Below are 12,084 nucleotides of genomic sequence, written 5' to 3' on the forward strand. Positions count from 1 at the left end.
CCTTACCCTTAGCCTTCAATCCCAGAATATCTTTCTTGACTTCAAAGAACACAGTGCCATTCCATACCACAGGGCAACTTACATACATGGATTAAAATGGGTACTAGTGGAAAAGTAGATGGCAGAAAATTATTCATTTATCGTCATCTTAAAATGTAAAAATTTATACCACACAAATGCTACACAAATCTTGGAAGAAAATGCCAAAAGAGAGTTTCCATGTTGAGTTTGATAAAAATGCAGTGATTCAAAACTAAACCTTGATATTCATTTCTTCCATTTCTATGTATGTAAGTGTAATATCCAATATCATAAGAAAATAAATTGACACTTAAATAAAACATATAAATTATTTCATAATACAATTTTATTTGCCCAAGACTATAAATAATGAACTTTTAGCATACTACAGAAACACAAAAATGAAGACATTCATATTTTAATAGAATAAAGTAACTTTGTAACTATGTCAATTTTGCCCTAGTGAATTGATAACAATTTTATAATAGCTTACATGAGCAAGTTTTTAGGGAAAATAAATACATTTAAATATCTCCATAAGATTATAAACATTGAAATAATGGGTGAAAAACTCCTGGTGCACAGTGAGACTAAAGAAATATATTCAAAGGTCTATAACTAGATTTGAATATATGAGAAAATTTTATAGCTAATAAAATTGGAATCTCCTATTGTTGGGTAAATAATATACAACTCATATCAATGACATTGGCATAAGTAGACTTTGAAAATAAAAATAAAAATAGCTATACAATTGAAATATGTAACAACATGACCTCAAAATGTGAATATATAATTTAAAAATATTAACAGGAAGGAAAAAATAGTAATAGGAATCATTTGTTCATAGACTATATAAAAACAGAAATCTTTATTTGTTTGCTTTTTATTTTTCCATTTTAAGTTCTTTTTAATTTTTGTTTGCTTTTTGAGACAGATGTCACCATGTAGCCCAGGGTCTGGGTTGGCTCAAACTCATGACAGTGTTCTTGAGTCAGCCTCCCAAGTGCTGGGATTCCAGTTTTGCACCACCCAGTTTGGCCTAGAGGAGTTGCTTATAATTGGGAATAGTTTTGCTTGGCCTAGAGGAATTGTTTATAACTGAGAATAGTTTGCTACTAAGTAAAATCATAATGCAATAAATATTAAGATGTTCAGTATTAAAACACATGAAGAAGGAAAAAATTATTACCTTCAGAGAAGTGATAGTTTTTTGTGTTTGCTTCAGCACAAGAAAAGCTGTGCTATGCGAGATCAGAGATGTGAAATTATTACTGGCATTACTTGGAGATTACATATGGTTTAGGAAATGTTTGGGTGTCAAACTGACAAGGGGTAGGATTTGGTAGGTACAGTATCAACTTGATTGGTTTTGGCATCTTTCCAGGGGGAGGGTGCGCACACTCCTGGTTGTGTTTTGGGAGTGTCACATTGGAATGGCACTGTGGTCCCTGTCGAGTCACTTTGCTCCTTCCTCTGTGGTGCTGTTTCCTTGATGTACTTCCCTGCTGCCACTAAGCAAGTATGTTTTCTCCATCATCATATTCTACCATTATATTCCTACCATTCAACCAGCCATCAGCCACAGTATTCCTAATTTTCTGAAAACATGACCTAAAGCCAAGATTTCCTTCTCTACAATGTGGGTATCTGGTATTCTGTCTCACAAATAGAAAAGCTGACTAATATAGTTTCCAATTATTATTTTCTACTGAAATGAACCAGAATTCCTGACATAAATAGCTTACTGTATCACTCAGGCACAAAGTACAATGGAGCTTAGGAGAATGAATATGTTTTGCCAGAAAGTAAGAAAATATTCAAAGAAAAAGTGAAGCATCTCAAAAGAAAACGGTATGCAGACTGTGATGGTTTGTGTCTAGTTGTCCCCCCAAAGCCTTATGCAGTCATGGAGCAGGGACTTCAAGAATTTGAGATTAATTCATGATGAAGGCTGGGATTATGGGTGTGAGTACTACACCCATCTTGGGGCATATAGCCTGAATGCAACTTAACAGACATACTTCCTCTCTATAGCCATTGTTGCTGTTACTCTTCCATTTTGCTTTCTTCACTTTGCCTCTGCCATGAACTGCTGCCCTCTGCCATGTGCTGCACTGCCCTTGGACCCAGCTGAGTATGGACTGAAACCTCCAGGAACTGTGAGCTAAATAAACCTTTCCTTTCTTCATTTGAGTGTTGGGTATATGAACCAGCAATGGTAGAAGAGTAACTGAGAAAGAATTTGGTAGCAAAAGAATGAGGTCATTGCTGTGGCTAAACCTAACTATGTGGATTATAAGCTTTTGGGAATGGCTTATAGAAAGAGACAGGAAAGGTTCAGAGATGTTACATACTTGTGAAGAGCTGGAACAGCGTTGGCTGTTCTGTTTGGGAGATTCTGCTCAGAGCTCAGAACACCAGAAGGCTGATGGAAAGCCTGTCTTTAAAAATCAGGCTGGAAAGGCTTCTGCTGGGAAGAAGGACTGCATTGGTTGTTGGACTCCAGATGATTTTGTGTTGGCAGAATTTTTGTCTGTACTTTGCTCATGTGCAAAGACTTTGTCTGAGAGTAAGTTTAAGCATGGTGGACTGATTAATTTTTCAAAAGAAATTTCAAGGCAACCAGATATTGAGGGAGTGGCATGACTGTTCTTGGGGGCTTTTAGCTAGATTGTGTTGAGAATCAAGAGCAAAGAGCCCAGCAGGATGATTTAAAGTGTTGTGAGTTTGGCCAGAAAAGAAGCTCCAATGAAGCTGTGGAATTCAAAGATAGAGCTGAGAGGATTTCCACTGTGGGGAAGGAACAACAGAATGCAAAGGATGGCCTGAGGGCATCACAGGAGGCAGCAGGTCTCCACCCACTGCAGCCTCAGAATTGCAGGGGTGAGGGAGTTTGCCTTGATGGCAAAGCCACAGGGCCCCATGTTCCAGAATGGCTGCAGTGGCCTCACCAGGTTCCAGAATGGCACTGGCATGGAGAATTTATTCCTTGGAATCTGGGTCAGAGTGCTCAGAAATCCAAGCACTCGACCCCTACAGACAAGAGAGAGGAAAACATGGCTACTGCTTCAGCTGGCAGCAGACATTGGTATCATCCATGTAGTATTGGTTTTAGGCTCTTGCAGAATGCTGGAGCTCTGAGGTAAAGAAGGCTTCACTTAGATTTCAGAAGAAGGCCTGGGAGGCCAGGCAGTGTGCCCCTGAGAGGGCAATATGCAAAGCTGTGACTGAGAAGCCTAGTCAGTGGAAACTCCAGAAGTTTGGAAAAGCCAGGAAGGTGGATCATCTAAGAGAAACTGAAAGGAGGAAGCAAAGCCAGACTAAGAGAGCTACCACCCAGAGTGCCACAGGGGTGGAACCACATGGAGCTCATAGCTTGCCACACATTGCTTGGGATGTTCCACAAAGACCTACAGGATTTAATGTTTGCCCTGATGGACTTTGGACTTGTGTTGGTCCCAATGCTTTGTATTCTGCTGTGTGTACCTATTGGAATGCTAATGCTTATCTTGTGCACTGAATATTGCAAGTTTTTAACTTTCTTTTCCTTTGCACAGCGGCTCACAGCTAAGAGTTTGCCTTAGATCTTGGTGGAGACTTGGGACTTGGACTTTTCAGCAATGCTGAAACTGTTGGAACTTCGGCAACTCTTAGAGATGGACTAAAATGGCTTTTGCACAAAGGAATGTGCATGAGACTTTAGGGGTCCAGGGGCAGAATATTAAGATTTGTGTCTAGTTGTTCCCCCCATAGCCTCATGAAGTCATAGAGCAGGGACTTTAAGAGTTTGGGATTAATTCATGATCAAGGCTGGGATTATAGGATTTAGTACTGCTGGGACTATGGGTGTGAGTACTACACCTAGTGGGGCATATAAGCTGAATGCAATTTAAGAGAGACAGACTTCCTCTCTCTAGCCATTACTGCTGCTACTCCTCCATTTTGCTCTCTGTTCTTTGCCTCTACCATGAACTTCTATCCTCTGCCATGTGCCTCTCTGCCCTTGGAACCAGGTGAGCAGGGACTGAAAACTCCAGTAACCGTGACCTAAATAAACCTTTTCTTGCTTCACTTGAGTGTCTGGTATTTGTCCCAGCAATGAGAAAAGAGTAACTGAGACACAGACCAATAGAGTTCCAGTTTGTCAAATTAAAGCACTATTAACAGAATGTAATTTACCCATACTGTAAAATGAATCATGTTAGTAATAGATTAAAATCTAAAGAGTAAAACAAAACGTTTCTTATGAAAGGAATCAACACTAGTTACTAGGTATGATTGTAATGTAAGACAATAATTTTTATGAGATACATGGAAGAATTAAGATAGTGAGGAATTATGTCTATTGCTTACTTTCAAGTGGTTTTCAAGTAGCTTCAATAATGATAGAAAATAGAAATGTACAAAAGAGGAAGGGAAAGAAAGTGGAAAGTGGAGTGAGGGAGAAAGAGACTGAGAGATAGCGATGAAACCAATAGTGAAAAACAACTGAGATGATTTTACTAGGCAGTTTTTTTCCAAATCTTTGTCTATAAACTTGAAATAATATATCTTTGATAGTGCCCAATTCGGTTTTGAATCATAATAATAAAGACGATACATTTAGAATACAAAGGTGGTTTCAGAGCAAGAAATTTAATGCTGATGTTGTATTGTTACTTGACCAAATACTTTTCTTTTTCAAAATTCTTAAGTAAATAAATATATACATCCAAGGAGCCCTAAATCTTTACCAAGATATTAGGGCTTTTAGGATGTCTTTAGCACTTAAGATTTCATTTTGTTCATAGGGAGCCTTGTGAAATTCACAAATTCTAAATGTAAGAGAAAGCTGTTTTTGTGCCCATTTATACCACCTTTCTGGGTATATCCGCTATCTATTATGTTATGGAAATGTGTATTTTAAATATCACATAAAGAACAACTGCTAAAGTGCTCTGTGATCTTTGCTTCATGATTATTCTTCTCAAGGCTGCTGGTGAAAATATCATGTCAAAGTAGGAAAGCTTTTCTACAAGCATCATTAAACACACAGAATGAGCCAGAGTCATTGGTAGGAATCACACAGAACCTCTTATTCTTCGTGATTTCTTTCTCATTTAGAGAAAGCATCTCTATTATTAAGAGACAGGCATATAATAGCATTACCTAGCTGAAAAGAAACTCTAAGATCGATCACTTCTCTTCAATTCCTCTCTGCAAAATATTTTCATAATATCTGTAACGTCATACTTGACACTTTCTAGAAACACTAAGCTGTGACTGCTCCATTGAGTAAATTTGAACTAAAATTTTAAAGCATCCATCATTTAAAACACAATTCTATTATACTTAAAACCTACTTCAACACATATTTTTGGATGTCCAAGTGGTTTTGTGCTTCATTGATTCCACTTTGCCGGTCCAAATTAGTGTACCCTTCAGAATGGAAACATCATTTCTTCTAAAGTAAACAGTAAAAGTATTTATCACCATAACTTTCTTCTAACTAGGTTATTTCATATAAGCATATTCAATGCCTATTATGTTAGGGCTATATGAAAAAGTTTGGGTGCATATTCTTAACTGAACATTAAGATTCTCAATTAATACCAAATGGCAGAGATGTATGAAGATGCTCAGAAATTTAGCACCCAATTTCAGGAAAATTCTTAAGAAAAATGATCCAGTGTAATAACCCATGTTTTGGTACACATTGCAATTTTAGAAGTAGATATCATTTTATGACACGTAGTCAATATGGGGAAAAGGATGAGGAAATGCAATTTATGAGGGTAAAGGGTCAGCCTGGGACTTATTAAAGATAGAAGCAGGCTTGTGAGCATCAATTAGGGCCTGCACGGTAGTGGGGAATTCACAGGGACATCACAGCAAGATGCGTACTGAGTTCTATCACTGTTTGTGGCTTGACCTTGAGGCAAATTACTTAACTTTCCTGAAAACCAGAGTGTTTTAGTTTTAAAATAGAAAATTCTAGCTAACTAATTGCATTGCCATAAGGATAATTAATATGTTGAATGTACAAGTACTTGTTTTTTTTCTGAAAATAAGAACTTTAATACTGTGTGTGTGTGTGTGTGTGTGTGTGTGTGTGTGTGTGTGTGCATGCATGGTACTGGGGATTGAACTCAGGACCTTGCACTTGCAAGGCAAGTGCTTATTCTACTGTGCTATCTCCCCAGCCCCTTTAATATTTCTATAAGAAAAAGGAAACTATGTAATGTCCAAAATAATAAATAATTTAGAGCTCATCATACAGCTGAGATTGCAAGGCATCCTGTTGAGCTGAATTTGAAAGGCTAACAATGCTCTTCCAAGGGAGAGGAACTCAACCTCAGAACAGTGTAGAAGACAGAGATGGCAGCAAGGTAAGAGGGTATAAAAGAAAGCAAGTACATTTTTAGTGAACTATAAAGGACACAGTGTGCCTGTAGTAGGTTGGAAATCTGAGGCTTGCAAACGTAAATGAAGTCCGCACTTTCCTGCTCACTGTGAGACAGGACAGAGAGATGAGCAGAAACATGAAGGAGAAGAAGCTACTCATCTAATGGAGGCAGAAAATGAAAGCGATAGTGGAAAAGGTCAGACTCGGAGGCCCCTTGGAGGCCCCACCTCCAGACACACCCTTAAGGGCTTGTACTGGGCCCCACCTGTAGCAGTTTTCACCACCTCCTAGTAGAGCATTGTAGGGAGCCAGCCTTCAAATGATGGGCCTTTGGAAGAAATCCAAATTCAATCTTCAGCAAAGTCAGGCCACATGTCTGCTATTGTCTAGTGTAGTTTCTTTCATCAGAGTTGTAGCAGTATGCTTCACTTAGTCCCAATTCCCCCCAAGTTTTTATCCAGAGTATGTTTATCAAAAAACATATGGCTCTTGTCAATTTTTATAAAACTAATGATTCCTTCCTTGTGCAGATGGTAATGAAAAAGTTATCAAAGAAATGTTCACTACACCAAATACCAAAAGACACTACACTGTGATTAATTAAATGTGATTAATTAAACATTAAAGTTGTGCTTAGCATACCGAACAATTTTATTATCAAAGATATCCTTATATTTACTGTACATCAGCATAACATGGGTGAAAAAATAATACATGGGAGATGGAAAAGTCAACTGATCTGTAAGCAATTTCTGTGTATGCAGAAATCTACCAGTTACAAAAAAAAAAAAGAATGTTCGAACATTATTTATCTTATATTTTTCCAGCACCATTGTGTAGTTTTGGAATGGAAAGAACCAGACCTGTTGTCATATCTTTTCTAATTATATCATTGGGATAATTAGCTGCATGATTTACCAATAGGAAAAAGCAGTAAAAAAAAAATTCAGTGTTGTACTATAATAACTTGGGTGATTTGACTTTTCTGATAAGAATGCTACTGAGATTTCCCTTTACTGTTTGCTCAGGATTATCCTCAGAACACACCTCATTGTTTAGTCATTAACATGGCATGTGGCCCATTTGATGGGAACGCATGACATTTCCTATGCTTGTCCTCTAGTATAAAGTTTCACAAATTTAGGGTTAGTGATGTAGCTTGGTGATAGTGTTTGAGGACCGGGATTCAATCACAAAAGGCACCTCCACAAACAAACAAACAAACAAAAAAATAGCTTAGTGACATTTTTTATTGTTTCTTTTTCTGTGATTTCATGTTTTGTTTTGTTGTTCTTGTTTTGTTTATTTTGCAGTACCAGGAAATGAACTCAGGACCTTGTGCTTTCCAGGCAAGCACTTATTCTACTGAGCTCTCTCCCCAGTCCACTAAGCTATCCTCTCCAACCCTGATTTCTTTATATATTGAAAATCTGAGTACACATTGCTATCAATTGTGTACTAAATATATAACTAAATGTCCTATATTCCCCAGGGAAAGGCATCAGAATCCCTCTTTACTCCAGAGCAGCCTGATAATTGCTCTTTCCTTAGAAACATTATCTTTCAGAGCAACGTACAAATGTCAAAAATAGTCATGACACAGTTGCCTGATTATATAGTCCCTGGCCTGAGCATGAAATTCAGAGGTGAAAGTACCTTCAGACATTCTAAAAAGTCAACAAATGGCATGGAAAAGCCTTCTTAAGTCAAATTATCCCTTAAATTATCAGCCAAAGCTCACACATTTATTTTCAGTCCAACCACAGTTAGAGGAGAAAATAATGTTGCTAATTTTCTTGCCAGTGGCCGTTTCTGAAGTGACACAAATAAAAGAAATTGTTTCTTGGATTTGGCAAGCTTTAAACATAAGATAAGTAGTACTATTTCAGTGTTTTCACTGATGTTTTGAATCTAGAACATTCGATGGCAGCTTCCATCTTTCTTAAATTTTCTGCAAATTTATATATGTTGTCCTACCCTGGGTAGAACTGGGGAATTTGCCACAAAAATTTCAGTGGAATAATTGTGTCACTCCTTTACCTGCTAGCTATTTCAAGTGCAGAATTGTCCAGTATAAGAGGTATAAGAAAATGAAAGTCTCCCTCTTCTATCCTAGACAAAATGTTACTGCCCTGCTGAGTCCTTCCAGAATCACATATGTAGTTCCTTAGTGGATATCAACAAAAAGACTTAAAGCATAAAGTACTATCTTATACCAATATGATTTTTGACTGGATCCTGCAAACATCACAGTGGAACCCACAGAATCCAACAACACAGAGAGATTTTTTGTTAATCAACGTGAATCACAAACTATAAAATAACTGCTAGGGATTTCTAGTGATCTCTTTCTTCTCCTGGTTTTATTGTTTGCTTCTGAGCAATAACAGTGCAGAAACATTGATAGAACGTAATTCCCATGACTAGATAACAGAAGATTATGACTTCCATATTGCTAGCAGACTCCCAGCACCTTCATGGCCTGCTTTGATCAGGCGGGTGCCATGCTGGGTAGGTGTATGACTAGGAACTGAGGCTGGTCGCCAGTCATCAGGAAGCGTCATACAGAGGCTTCTGGTCCAATAACCCTTAAGCAGCCTAGCTCTGCTAACCACCATAAGGATGTTACCTTCCACAGTGAAGCTAACAGCTGACACTTTAGCTTTGCTTTCCACATTAACTGCAGTAAAAGACTTCAAAGCAGAAAATCTTATTCAGATGTGTTTAGATTCTTGATTGACAGAAATAGCAAGATGACAATTTTGTGTTCATTTCAGTACAAATTGTACAATTTTTGTTTTGTTTTGTTTTTGGTTTTGGGTTTTTTTTTTTTTTTGCCTAGCAAAATTGATGGAAATCTCACTCTTTGTACTTTCTGGCATCCAATGTAGCATGTATTCACCAAGTACAATCTCTAATTCCTTCCCACCTCCTGCTTTCTAAATCAAATAACTTAACTGACCACTCCAATTTTGTACTAAATTACTACATGGAGAATTTAAAGCAATATATAATATCTAACAATAAATTGACATCTATGCAAGTAGGCACAGGGTCCGGGGGCTCAATCACCGGGCCTGCCATGCCAGCCCTGCTCCCCCGGATGCACTGAGATGGCAATTGAGACCGGACGTGGTGGCCCACGCCTGTAATCTCAGTTCTTGGGAGGCTGTAAACAGGAGGACCATTACGAGTCCAATCTAGTAGTGAGATCCTGAACACCCTGTAGATCTTTCCTTAAAAAACACACACAAAAAAAAAAAAGAAAGAAAAAGAAAAAGAAAAGAAAAAGACATCTAACCTATCACTAAGCAGCAACCAGATAAAATGGGCACCTGGCTGTAAAGAAGCAAGCTGGGACTGAGATTAGAAAGAAATATATTTTTTTTTCAATAATCTCATTTATCTTAACTAATGTTTCAGCAATGATATATGAAAACCCCAGTTAAGGTTTATTGAGAGTCCTGTCATGACCCAGGAAGACTTTCATGAGCAAACAGGTTCATTTGCTAGCCCTGATTAGCTCATCGTTCCCTAAGTCTTCACCCTTTGGCAAGTTGTGAGGAAGAATTTCACACTGGCATTCCGAGGTCATTGCCAAGCCGTGCTGTCCCCATTGGCATATATTCATAAATTGTCATAATTTACTCATTAGTCAATTAAAAATGATCACTATGCAATATATTTGGTTATACTTTTAAATTTTTGATATTTTAATTGCAAGTTTTGTTTAAAGAAAGCCGGGCTTTATCTAATCTTCAGGGGAGAAAAGGGTCAAAAAAGAGATAAAAAATAGAAAGTTAGTAAATGAGACTATATAACTTCAATTATGCTAATTAAAATAGACACAATATTGTGAAATGACTGAGCAAAACAGGGGAATAAGAAAAATGCATCAAAAGTGAAAGACAAACTTAAGCATTTATTATCAATATAGTGATTGAATCAGGATTTGTGAGTGAGAAACAGTGTCAGTAATTTTCCACTGTACTGGAAACAGTCTTGGCCCACAGAAACTGAGTGATCATCTGTTGGCTATCCAGTGACTGCAGACTTCAGCTCTAGCTTTACTCATTTCAAAGAACCAAAAGTACATTATTACTTTGTGGGAAGCATTACTTGCTATTAAGACAGCCATAGCAACCTATTTGAAACTGTTTTCTAAGTCCAGGTGTTCTTTTAAAGACTACTGCATAGCTTCAATGAATTAGTCAAGTAAAAACAAACACTATGCATATATGTTCGTCCTGATTTGCAAGGGACAGGGGCATTCTATTTTTTTCAAATGTTCATTTCCTTAAATCAGCACCTACTGACAAAATTCTAATGAATTAAAACATAGGACCTTTATTTTTAAAGTGTTATATGTTAACAACTTCATATTTACATACGCTAAGAGCCATTAAATAATACATCTTGCAATGTAGGACTTCTTGATCAGTCAGGTTTAAAAAGCAGCATATGGGCCATTCTATTTTAATGTGCATATTCCTCTTAAACCAATCTTCTCATTTTCTACACTGTCCTTTGAGAGATACTACTAATTATGACCCATTAAATTAATACCAAAACCCAGAGGAAAAAGCTTATGACTTACCTGAATAGTTGAACTTTCCCAATAAAGACACAGGTAGGATCTTTGTGATGCGGAAAGTATTGTAACGTCAATCACTAGGTGAGCAGTATTATGTTAAAAGAACCCAAGAGTCCATTTGTACTTTGATTTTTATAGCTATTTTCTTCAACATTTTATTTTACTTTTTGAAGATTGTTTTTTTTTTATTTTAAAGAATGAGAAATAGTTTTTTAAAATAGAAATGATACAGAATTCCACTAAACAAAATGATAGGAATGGAACAATAGTTGTGCTATTTCATATTGTCTTCAAATTAGTTGTACAGATTACCAAATATAAGGATGAAAAATCCATCGAAAAATAGAAAAGAAGAAACAAAAATGAATGATCAATTTCTCCTTTCAACAGACCAGTGGAAATCAGCAATACAATGACCCAAGCTATCCTGGGTATGCATATATATATTTTTTCACCTTCTTTCTTTTCTTTTCTCCTTTTTCTCATCCCATCTGTTCCTTCCCTTTGAACAGTTTCTTTTCCTTTCACATATCTAAAGATATAGATAGAGAGTCTATTTTTCAAAGTCTAACCTGACCCAGGTTCTATCCCTGTACCACATGCCATGCTGACCCTGGAACCCTGAAGGCATCGTGCAGTCGCTGAAACCAGGCTTAGTGCCGCACATCTATAATCCCAGCACTCAGGAGGCTTAGACAGGAGTACTATGAGTCTGAGCTGCATAGAAAAACCTTGTACCAAATAAATAAATAGATTAATAAATAACTGACTTCTTAAAAATTAAGAAGAAAAGAAAATTCTAGCCTTATTCAATGGATTATTTCAATGTTAAGAAATGAATATTCTATAAGGCGATGGGGTTTGTTTGGAAAAGTAGGTTGTGGGGGCAACACTTGGAAAGGAGCTCTCTAGTCCCCAGCCTCTTCTGCTTTCTCTGGCTCTCCTGGTGCCTGGCTCCTTCCTTGGCATCTGCTATCCAGCTTTCCTCAGTTACATCTACTGCCAGGACATTTGTGCACTGAGTCAGCTGACCAGGAACTGATGCTTCTGAAGCCATCAACCAAAATCTTTCTTTTCTTCC

This window comes from Octodon degus, unplaced genomic scaffold (genome assembly GCF_000260255.1).
Source record: "Octodon degus isolate 3935 unplaced genomic scaffold, OctDeg1.0 scaffold00265, whole genome shotgun sequence".
Classification (NCBI taxonomy): domain Eukaryota; kingdom Metazoa; phylum Chordata; class Mammalia; order Rodentia; family Octodontidae; genus Octodon; species Octodon degus.